General features: G+C 41.5%; 1 protein-coding gene across 1 annotated transcript in view; it reads left to right on the top strand.

Moving 5' to 3' along the window:
• The window catches only part of LOC121381125 (myosin light chain kinase, smooth muscle-like), a 76,158-nt gene that overhangs the window by 16,351 nt on the left and 46,876 nt on the right, over positions 1 to 12,931 (top strand). The gene's annotated exons all lie outside the window — the stretch shown is intronic.

The raw sequence follows: 12,931 nt of genomic DNA, 5'->3' as shown, positions 1-12,931 counted from the left end.
CGGGGCACTTGTAAGCTAAGATGTAACTTACCATGTTTGTTGTGGGGAGAAAGTGACGGCTGCTCTCCTTGCCCCCTCCGCGACTAGTTACGGTTAAATTACCATATGTTAACTACCTAAACGTCAATGATTAAACATTATGATAAACAAATATACTGAAGGAAACAAATAATACACATACATAGTAACAGCAAACAGTGACTGTCATCAGAACCCTCATCCATGGTGTTAGGATCGAAAACCGTGGTTCTGTCATTCAGTCCCACAGTACTAACATTTAGTCCCACATTACCAACATTCAGTCCCACATTACTGTTATTCAGTCCCACATTACTGTTATTTAGACCCACATTACTAACATTCAGTTCTACGTTACTAACTTTCAGTCCCACATTACTGACATTCAGTCCCACAATACTAACACTGAGTCCCACAATACTGACATTCAATCCCACATTACTGACATTCAGTCCCACATTACTAACACTAAGTCCCACAATACTGACATTCAATCCCACATTACTAACACGGAGTCCCACATTACTGACATTCAGTCCCACATTACTAACACTGAGTCCCACAATACTGACATTCAATCCCACATTACTAACACTGAGTCCCATAATACTGACATTCAGTCCCACATTACTAACATTCAATCAAGTTTTTCTCTACTTAAATTACACGGGCAACAATGAAATGTAATTTTACCAGTATATTTAGCAAATATTTTTTTAATTATTTAAAAAAAAAAAGTAAACCTGAAGGGTATAAACTACAAAACCAAATTCCATAGACGACAACAGTAACATATGTGGCTAAAACTCCTACCTGCAGCGTATCAATCGACATAACGCCACGGATATAAATTCTACCACCAAGAAACTGAGGGTCAAGCTGCTAATTTCTGAGATAACGCGTAGCATTTATGACTACTCTAGTTCCGCACACAATTCGAGTACTTTTTTTTACAGGTATCCCATACATGTGTCAAGCACAAGGCTACTTGACACAGTGGTACTAGATGAAATAAAATTGCATATATTTTTGCCCAGATGAAACTATTTTTTTTTACAACCATAACACTCACATTTATCACCAATCACAGGACTTGTGATGTCAAATAAAAGTTAAATTATGATTTAATAATTTTCTAAGAAAGTTTGTTTTGTTTAACGACACCACTAGAGCACATTAAACATCGGCTGCTGGATGTCAAACATTTGGTAATGCTGACATATAGTGTTAGAAAGGAAACCCGCTACATTTATTCCATTCGTAGCAAGGGCGTTTTATATGTACAATCCCACAGACAGGATAGCACATGCCACGGCCTTTAATATACCAATCGTGATGCACTGGCTGGAACAAGAAATAGCCCAATCAGTCCACCGACGGGGATCGATCCCATACGACTGCGCATCAGCAGGCATCGAAAAAAACATTGTGTCTGGTAACCCATTTACAGGTTACCACAAAATATAGCCTGATAACCTATATGTTACCACAACTATATGAAAGTTAAAATTGAATTCCTGTTGCTACTACTTTTAACGCCGACGTTCTAAAATTGTATCGGTGTGCGCGAACATCGGTACGAGAAAACGAAACGCGGAAATAAATTTATCTAGTAGACGCTGCTTAAACGCGGAATAACTATAATTGCTTGCAAATGCACAAGTGTGCGCGAACATCGATGCAATTCCTTACAAGAAAATGAAATGCGGAAGTCCGGAATGCATTGCCTGGTTTACGTTTGGAAACGAAACTACCGTTGAAATTTATATCGAGAACAAAACACCGTTCTCGACTTTTCTTACATGTGGTAACCTCCCGGTAACCTGAACGACCGTTCTCGACTTATTTGGATGCCTGCATCAGGCGGACGCTTTAACAAACAAACAAAAAAAGAGAAAAAAAAAGAAAGACATAAAATCATTAAAATGTATTCACTTCTCTATCAGAAGTTCGGTGCACCTCGAACTTTGACCCAGCCGGAAGTTATTTGGTTTAGTACTACCTGAAAGCTTATTTAAACTCGAGACAAAACAGATCTGAGGTTTATCCGCCAGTAGTCTACAGCCCAAATCGAGGAACCCACCGGAGGTTTATTTCAGTAAATGAGGTACTTGAGAACAGAACAGAACGGAGATTTATTTCAGTAAATGAGGTACAACTCGCCAGTAGTGTGCAACCCAAGTGAAGCAAGCTTCCTGCACCCACCATCTGACTGACCCAGTGTGCACAGGGAAAGCTGCTACATCCTCCATGATGAGATTACCAAACTGCACGCTCGGTGCACAATCTGTCAGAACTTGCTTGATAAAACATGTTTTCAAAACATGTCGAAAGCAGTGCTGTAACTCTTAAGTGCCCCGTAACTCACTACTCGGATATGGTACGGCAAGACATTGGCCTTAGTGGCAGGAGTTGGCTAACGGTAAATTCATATTACACATGAGTACTGGGGTTAACGTTCGCGGAGGAACCCATATGTTAATTAAAATGTCGTTTTTTTTGGGTGGTCTGTGTTGGTATACCTCTAACATGTTCGAGTTTCCTCCAGATTCTTTAAGAATCTGAATCCAGAGGCAGGACATAAACTCAGTGGTGGAGGGCTTGTCTACATAACGGTGGCCCATATAGGCCATGGGCCAGACCCTGAAATTTAACGAATTGGTAGTAGTACCATTAATCCCAAGGTGTCGGAGTTTAAAAATCAACAAAATGTCATGACCTTTTGACCTCTGGTGACCTAATTATTACACCAATGGACAAATAGGATCGATCGGTAGCAGTAGCCCACGTGCATGTGGCCTAGTGTCAAAACAACCATATGTTAGCCACAGAATAGCCGTATTTAAAATGTGTTGAGGAATCTTAAAACATTCCGTTCCTGTTCAAACCGCAATCTGTGTGTGTGTGCGTGATTATGTGTGTGTGTGTGTGTGTGTGTGTGTGTGTGTGTGTGTGTATTTGAATGTGATTGCATTTGACTTGCTATACTCTACTTTGTCTTAATGTAATCTGTTTTGTTTTTCTGAATGGGAGGGTGTTGAATTTGGGTAATCAAATCTGTTTTCCTTACGAACATAATAATATATCATTTTCGGGTGTTTAACGGTATAAACTAAATTCTGGACGAAGACTGTCATTGTCTATTAAGGCGGATGGATCCTAAGATCTCCCGTATCTTGAGCGGACGCTCCACGCCATTAAACTACTTCCCGCAACTTCACTGAATGATTTAATGCTTCCTTTTCTGTCGAACATCACACGTTTCATAATAGCAACAGCTTTTAAACAAAGCCCGATCTGTTATGTCCAGAGTACCCTTCTTATACACAGATACGCAATGAGTTGTATAAATACTTCTTCTGAGTTTGGGAAGCAAATATAGCCAATGAAAACGTATTCAAAACAATGTCAGCAACAAACTCTCAAAATAGGTAGGCTACAGTTAAACCTGCTCAAACAACGCCTCTATTTTGCGACCGCCTTAATTATGCAGCCACCTGCTTAAGAAGCTACTCTTTACTCTCCCAAGTGGCGGGACGTAGCCCAGTGGAAATCCATGGTCCGTTTGCGATCGATCCACTTCGGTTGGCCCATTGGGCTATTTCTCGTTTTAGCCAGTGCACCACGACTGGTATATCAAAGGTCGTGGCATGTGCTGTCCTGTCTGTGGGATGGTGCATATAAAACATCCCTTGCTACTAATGAAAAATGTAGCGAGTTTCCTCTCTAAGACTATATGTCAAAATTTCCAAATGTTTGACATTTAATAGCCGGTGATTAATAAATCAATGTACTCTAGTGGTCTTGTTAAACAAAACAAACTTTTGCTCTCCCAAATAATCAGAACTAGTACAAGTTGGTCATTTTAAATGTTATTTAGATTTATTTCCGCTCTTGTATCAAACTGGTGTTCAAGTCTGCTGGATGCATACTGGTCAGCTACGTGATCTGTGTGCTAAACGCCACTGCTTAGTGGTTAGTGAGAGACACGTACCTGTTGTGAGTGGTCTTACACCTCGCACCGAGCTGTCCGCGGACTCTGTTAGAGCCTGTACTGGAGCACTAACTAAACATCTATCATGCACACAGGGCACGGATACTGACGTACGATCGAATTTCCTAGGTGGACCCATCCTCTCTTATTGGGTTTGTCCCTTCACAACCTGTGCCCCACAACTGGTGTATCAAAGGTCGTGGTATATGCTGTCCTGTCTGTAGGAAATATGATGAGTTTTCTCTAAGAGCCGATGATTAATAAATCAATGTGCTCTAGTGGTGTCATAGAATAAAAACAAAAACAATTAAACAAATAACAAATAAATAAATAACTACTGCTCCACCGATACTGATTCCTTTGCACACATAAACCCGCAGTCTCACTTCCAGTTAGTTACTATGTACCAATCAAAATACACTTGATGTCGTTGATGCAAACTAAAAGTGAAGTCGCCATTTTCAGTATAAAGTGTTTCCAGCATTCTGCTTTTGTGAGTCGATATAGTTAAAATCTCATTTATACGCACTAGCCATAATGCCGATGATCAACCGAGGTCGATACCAGGGGCTGCTTGGAGCAGATTCCACTGTAATACAGGTACTGGAAGGAAGGAAATGTTTTATTTAACCATGCACTCAACACATTTTATTTACGGTTATATGGCGTCAGACATATGGTTAAGGACCATACAGATATTGAAGGAGGAAACTCGCTGTCGCCACTTCATGGGCTAATCTTTTCGATTGGCAGCAAGGGATCTTTTATATGCACCATCCCATAGACAGGATAGCACATACCACGGCCTTTTATGTACCAGTCGTGGTGCACTGGCTGGATTGAGAAATAGTCCAATGGGCCCACCGACCGGGATAGATCCCAAACCGACCGCGCATCAAGCGAGCGCTTTACCACTGGGCTACGTCTCAGCCCGGTGCTTATAAAACTTTTAAGAGTGTAGACTCGAGACTAATAGAGTCTGAGACGTGAACGTGATGACAACGCCATACAAATTGTATGTGTTTGACGTCATTAGAGATTGAGTCTGGAAGTGGTTCGCAGCCTGGTACCGACTCCCACCCAGAGCGAGTTTTAACGAATCGATAAGTAGATGTATGACCACTACCCTGACTTCTCTCTCGCTAACCACTAATAGCTAACCACTAACCCACTCGCCTGGATAGACAGACCAGATAGCTGAGGTGTGAGCCAAGAATAGCGCGCTTGAACCTTAATATAAGCAGGGAAAAGAAAGAAATTATTCTTTATATCCAAACAGGTGTCGGACTTTAGCACAGTTACTTATTTATAAGTATTTGACGTGCCTATATCCAATTTAGGTTCAAGCACGCAGCCTGGACTGCCTCTCCAGGACAGAAATGGGGTTGGACAAAATGTGCTATGGCTTTAATTGATTACTTAGTGATCTATAATCGATAAAATTAGTGGGTGTGTTTTCTAGTGAAAATTAGTTTATTGTCGTCGTTGTAAAGTTTTAAATAATTTGGACGACGCTGTTGACGGTCCCGGGGAGGGACGTAGCCCAGTGGTGAAGTGCTCACCTGATGTCTAGGTTCGATTCCCGTTGGTTCAAGTGTTGTATTTATATATGTTGATTGAAATGTTCCATGTAGCAGTTATGAATACACATGTGATTTTATTTGGTGTTACACACCCTTTACAGGTGAAGTGTTGTAGTATTTATATCTATGGCGTATATGTTGTTGCATACCGGCCTCTGGGATGTAATGGTTAAACCAACGAACATAAGTCTGGGTGTGTATCCCGGCTCCCACCCAGAGCGAGTTTAACAACTCAATGGGATGGTGTATGGCCACTGCACAGACTTCTCTCTCACTATCCACTAACCCTTTGTCCCAGAGATACAACGCAGATGGCTGAGATGTGTGCCCAGGACCGCGTGCTTGAACCCTAATTGGATATAAGCACGAAAATAGTTTAAATTAATGAATGAATGTTGCATCTAGACGCATATATTACCATTGTCGTCTATGACATTTGATTGGATGGTATACACTCTTAATCTTTCACAGTTATATTCTAACGAACTCGATTACTGGCTTATTACGGGGTTGTACCAAGTACTCTGGTCGAGGCAACCAGTATGTCAGACCATACGTAGCTGGTTTTAAATTAATTAGCATCATTATTCCACTCGAGCAGTGCTTTGCACCACTCTCGTTCACTTTGATTCGGCCAGTCGTACGTGCCTGGAATGTTATCACTAACGATAAGTGCACGATGAAAGCTTATTTTCGCCACTGACTCCTTGGTGTATATTAATATAAAAACATGTTCTCCAGAACATCCAAACTCTATCAACTTATTGGCTTAAGAAAATCTTTAGTTTAACCTTCCTGTTTGAAATATCCCTTCAGTTTAATGCAAATCGTCACGTACTCTTTTGTACCCGTTGTTCTCAGTGTGATCTGTCACGTATCTCTTGTTCTCAGTGTGATGTGTTACGTATACCTTGTTATCAGAGTGATGTATCACGTATCCCTTGTTCTCAGGGTGATGTGTCACGTATCCCTTGTCCTCAGTGAGATGTGTCAGGCATCCCTTGTTCTCCATGTGATATGTCACGTATCCCTCGTTATCCCAGAGTGATATGTCACGTATCCCTCTTTCTCCATGTGATGTGTCACGTATCCCTTATTCTCAGTGTGATGTGTCACATATCCCTTGTTCTCAAAATCATATGCCAGGTTTCCTTTGGCCTCTGCGTGATATGTATATTTTGATTTATTTTCCGAGTGATGTGCCACATACTCTTTGATCATAATAAGATATGTTGCGTACTCCTTGGTCGTCATATTGAGATGTGTCACGTACTTCTTGGTCCTATTGAGATGTGTCACGTACTCCTTGGTCGTATTGAAATGTGTCACGTACTTCTTGGTCCTATTGATATGTGTCACGTACTTCTTGGTCGTAATGAGATGTTTCACGTACTTCTTGGTCCTACTGAGATGTGTCACGTACTCCTTGGTCGTATTGATATGTGTCACGTATTCCTTTGTCCTACTGAGATGTACCACGAATTCCTTGGTCCTATTGAGATGAGATGTGTCACGTACTCCTTGGTCCTATTGAGATGTATTACGTACTCCTTAGTCCTATTGAGATGTGCTACGTACTCCTTGGACGTATTGAGATGTGTTACGTACTTTATGGTCCTATTGAGATGTGTTACGTACTTCTTGGCCCTATTGATATATGTCACGTACTCCTTGGTCCTATTGAGATGTGTCACATACTCCTTGGTCCTATTGAGATGTGTCACGTATTCCTTGGTCCTATTGATATGAGATGTGTCACGTACTCCTTGGTCCTATTGAGATGTATCACGTACTCCTTAGTCCTATTGAGATGTGCTACGTACTCCTTGGACGTATTGAGATGTGTTACGTACTCCTTGGTCCTATTGAGATGTGTCAGATACTCCTTGGTCCTATTGAGATGTGTCACGTATTCCTTGGTCCTATTGATATGTGTCACGTATTCCTTAGTCTTACTGAGATGTATCACATATTCCTTGGTCCTACTGAGATGAGATGTGTCACGTACTCCTTGGTCCTTTTGAGATGTATCACGTACTCCTTATTCCTATTGAGATGTGTTACGTACTCCTTGAACGTATTGAGATGTGTCATGTACCTTTTGGTCCTATTGAGATGTTTCACGTACTTCTTGGTCCTATTGATATGTGTCACGTATTCCTTGGTCCTACTGAGATGTGTCACGTATTCCTTGGTCCCAATGAGATGTGAAACGTACTCCTTGGTCGTATTGAGATGTTTCACGTAATCCTTGTTCCTATTGATATGTGTTACGTATTCCATAGTCCTTCTGAGATGTGTCACATATTCCTTGGTCCTATTGAGACGTGTCACGTACTCATTGGTCCTATTGAGATATGTCACGTACTCCTTGTTCCTATTGAGATGTGTTACGTACTCCTTGGTCGTATTGAGATATGTCACGTACTTTTTGGTCCTATTGAAATGTGTCACGTACACCTTGGTACTACTGAGATGTGTCACGTACTTCTTGGTGCTACTGAGACGTGACACGTACTTATTGTTCCTACTGAGACATCTGGACATTTTGTACTAAGGTTATAAGGTGTGTAGAGAGTGAGAGAAGACGTCTGCTTCCGACTCTTACCATGTAGCAGCCGGGGCCATTTATAGTGAATTTACACAAGACAGCACACACCACAGCTTTTGATACACCAGTTACCATTTTCGGTTTGAGGCGTCACGTATACCCACTGGGTGGTGGAAAATATCATTTATACTTGTTTTCATTTTTGTTATCATTAATTACGTATATCTTAAATGGATATATATATATATATATATATATATATATATATATATATATATATATATATATATATATATATATATCTGTTTTTAAAGTTCAATTAAACAGTCTACTATATTACTAGAAATACTGCTACTAAATATATATAGTGATAAAGTCTGCAGTTCTTATTATAATATATACTACTCAAAAGAATTTAAGGGTCAAAAATGTATAACCAAATAAGTTTCAGAGTGTATTAGATTGATGATGTAAACTACACCAATTTTTTTTTTTATTGTTCCATATTTACAAAAAAACACAAATAAACGTCACTGTATACAAGAAAGTCACATGACATGCTGTCAAAGTTGAAGGTTGTCAAACATGGATTTTACACATTAGTTTAATACGTTTAATAGTGTGTGAATCCACCTCTGGCGCGAATACACTCGACACATCGTTGCCTCATGCTGTTGATCAGACGTCTGAAGAACTCTTGGGGAATGGCCTGCCACTCTGCCATAAGAAGTTGACCCAGATCATGAAGGTTGGCCGGAGGGGCATGGTTATCCCGAACTCTCCTGCCTAATTCGTCCCAGGCGTGCTCTATTGGGGCCAAGTCAGGCGAATATGCTGGCCAATCCATCCTGGCGATACCTTGTTGTCTGAGAAAGTCCGTTACCACCCTGGCGCGGTGGGATCTGGCATTGTCATCCTGCAGAACTGCCCCGCTGCCAATCTGCTGAACCAACGGCCTGGGAGAACCAACGGCCGGATAATCTCATTCAGATAGCGGATTCCATTCAAATTGCCATCCACCACATAGAGGGGGGTCCTGTGGTGGATAGAGATGCCGCCCCACACCATGACGCTGCCACCACCGAACCAGTGACGTTGTCTAACGTTAACATCAGCGAAGCGCTCCCCAGGACGTCTGTAGACACGAACCCGACCGTCGTTGAACTGGAGACTAAACCTGGACTCATCAGTGAACATCACTCGACCCCACTGAACACGTTGCCACCGCAGATGAAGCGTGCACCAGTGACGTCTGGCCGTTCTGTGATGTGGTAGGAGTGGTGGTCGAACAGCCTGGCGACGGCAGCGTAGATTATTGGCTCTCAGACGATTGCGTATGGTTTGATCAGACACTCGAGTTCCAGTCGCAGTCCGCAGATTGTCACGTAATCGGCGTGCAGTGGTTGTGCGTTGACGTAGAGCCATATTGGTGATGTAGCGGTCTTCTCTATTTGTAGTGCTTCGGGGTCTTCCCGAACGTGGACGATTTCGAACAGAATTCGTTGCTTGGTACCGTTGCCACAGTCGGCCAACGACACTCTGACTGACACCAAGTCTCAGAGCAACATTTCTTTGCGTATTGGCATCCTGAAGCCAAGCAATAGCCCTTCCTCGATCTTCGATAGTCAGTTGAAGTCGTACCATTGTCGAATTTGGAGTGTGCACCGTACACGAACGCAAGCTCCAATTATACGGACATTCAGCATTGGGAACATGGAATACACGTGCAAAGCGTGCAAATGAAGCGCTTTGTGAAAAAGCAAGTTATGGGCACTTAGCAGACCTTTCGCTTTCGCCCTAATTTACGTGCAAATATAAGCATGTTTTCGCCATTAGAACTAGTCGACAGTGTCAATGACAGTGGACTCACTTTCGTCAAAATGGAACAATACCATGCGTGACATTATGGTCTAGCTAATATAATTGACATTCAGAAAATAATGTCGAAAATATCGTCTGACCCTTAAATTCTTTTGAGTAGTATTCTTTCTCTCCTTTCAATTCCATTTCATTTCTTCCCGATCTGGCAACTCCTCCTATCTTTCAATTTCTTTCGCTGTCCACCTCCACATCCCAGTCCTTGTCTCTCCAACCCTGACAGGTGCTTGTCTCTTATGGCTAACTGTGCCACACACCTGCCATTCCCCATCAGCTTTTAGCTGTGGACTTAGTCTGACCACTTCGGGGAGTGTTGAGTAGTTACTTCTAGCATTGTTAAGAGGCACTAGTAACCACCTACTATGCACCCCACCTACCGGCGGTCGTTAGTGCTGTGGGTCAGACTAGCTTTATTAGCGGCAGAGGACGAGGATGCCAGGTGGGTACAGAGAAATACTGACTGCACTCGTGGAGGACGTTGAGACAGGTAGACAATGGTGTGGACAGCTCAGAAGACAGAGTCGGAGGAAACTGACAGAAGCACCTTGATTTATTAAGCATCGGCTATTGGATGTCAAACATTTGGTAATTTTGACATATACATATAGTCTTAGAGAGGAAACCCTCTACATGTTTTTCATTAGTAGCAAGGAATCTTTTATATGCACTATCTCACAGACAGAAAAACACATACCACGGCCTTTGATATATACCAGTCCTGGTGCCATGGCTGGAACGAGAAATAGCCCAATGAACCCGATGACGGGGATCGATCCTAGACCGACCGCGCAACAAACGAACGCTTGACCACCCCACAAACATTGCAAATGCATGCCGAACATTACACTGATTATGGAGGTGATGGTCGCTTTTATCCACTATCTAATGTTGACCCACACGTCCGATGTTGACTGGCGACGTTTTAGCGATATAAGAGATTGATTCTGCTGCCCTCTGATGTCATCCAGGGTGGCATGGGACTTTCCGCACGACAGCAGAAGTTAGTATAGTTGTCTGTTAATGTCACTCGAGCGACGTTACAAGTTTGGAACGACTTAAAGGTAGTACTAAACCAAATAACTTCCGGCTGGGTCAAAGTTAGAGGTGCACCCAACTTTTGATAGAGAAGTGAACACCACAAGTCCTGTGATTGGTTACAAATGTGAGTGTGTTGGTTGTGAAAAATAATAGTTTCATCTGGGTAAAAAAAATAGCAATTTTATTTCATCTAGTACCAATGTGTCAAGTAGCCTTGTGCTTGAAACATGTATGGCGTAGCTGTAAAATAAAGTACTCGAATTTTGTGCGAAACTAGGGTAGTCATAGACGCCACCCGTTATCTCAGAAACGAGCAGCTTGACCCCCATTTTGTTTCTGATTCACTTTAAGTGTGAGGAGTAGTAGTATTTATATCCGTGGCGTTTATGTCGGTTGATACGTTGCAGGTAGGAGTTTTAGCCACATATGTTACTATTGTCGTCTATGGGATTTGATTTGGTAGTATACACCCTAAAGGAGCAGACTCTAGTTTCAGCCCCTGAAAATGGACACTAAGTTTAGTTAATCTACAAACCTGCAACACACATTTGGATAAGGTTATAACAGAGAGAAGCTAAAGTCTGTGTTGTTTAAACAGGAAAATAATTTTAGAAAATATCTAGAACTTGACACGATAACCATTACTTCTCGAACGAACGTGCGTTTTTAGAATTGTGTGCATTTTGCGATATTACAAAATACCGGATGACGAGAATCACTTCAGGTGTACAAAAATTAATAAGCTAAATAATAAAAGTACTTCTAATTGAAATGATCAAAAACTATTTTTTAATAGTGAAAAAATACATCGTAGTGTTTACAAACTAGGGTCTGTCACTTTAAGATGTTACAAAGACTGTTTCTAATGTCGCCTGGGTGAGAGTAGATAGTGAGTGTATCTTGATAATAAAACAAACAAACAAACAAACAAACAAATACACATAAAATTGATGCCAAATTCAACTGATAATCGGGTTATTTTGATTGGTGCATAACACATCTAAAATGATGCTGTCACATCTTTACTTGTCAATCGTCTTTTATTGCAAAGGGGGCGGGGCGTAGCCCAGTGGTAAAACGCTCGCTTGATGTGCGGTCGGTTTCGGATCGATCCCCGTCGGTGGTCCCATTGGGCTATTTCTCGTTCCAGTCAGTGCACAACGACTGGTATATCTTCACATAAGCGACATTAATTATTAATTTAAAATTAATTTAACCCAGTCAAATCATATGCAATTAAAATGTCTGGAGGTTTTTGTTAAGTCTTAAGATTTTCGTTAAGTCTAGAGTATGGGGCCAATCCACTGAATTCTCTCAACTTTCCCATCTCGCAGTGCAAGGCAAAAAAAACTTGCACGGACGATACGATGTTACGTAAGGAAGCTTAACAGAGCTTAGTAAATTAGGCCCCGGACTTTAGAGTTTCAATAACACGGGCTCTGATCAGTTTGCATCTTTTTAGGTCTTTTTCTCGTTCCAAACAGTGCACCACAACTGGTCAAAGACCGTAGTATGTGCTTTCCTGTCTGTGGTAAATTGCATATAAAGGATCCCTTGCTGCATTAAGAAAAATGTAGCGGGTTTCCTCTGAAGGCTACGAGTCAGAATTAACAAATGTTTGACATCCAATAGCCGATTATTAATTAATCAATGTGCTCTAATGGTGTTGTTAAGCGAAACAAACACACTTTTTAGGTCATTTGAGAGAGCAATAAAGTCGACTCTTTAGTCAGGTGGCTGGTTAACAAAGATATGGATTGATCAGGTCTGACTGTATACGGACTGTGAACACTGAAGGTTGCATAGTACCAAAGAAGAGAGTTCCGTGTCAAATATTTACGGAGTAAAAGCAGCTGTGGGTTTGATTGG

The sequence above is a fragment of the Gigantopelta aegis genome, chromosome 9, assembly GCF_016097555.1.
Source record: "Gigantopelta aegis isolate Gae_Host chromosome 9, Gae_host_genome, whole genome shotgun sequence".
In the NCBI taxonomy this organism is placed as follows: domain Eukaryota; kingdom Metazoa; phylum Mollusca; class Gastropoda; order Neomphalida; family Peltospiridae; genus Gigantopelta; species Gigantopelta aegis.
This window is presented reverse-complemented; position numbering and strand designations above follow the sequence as displayed.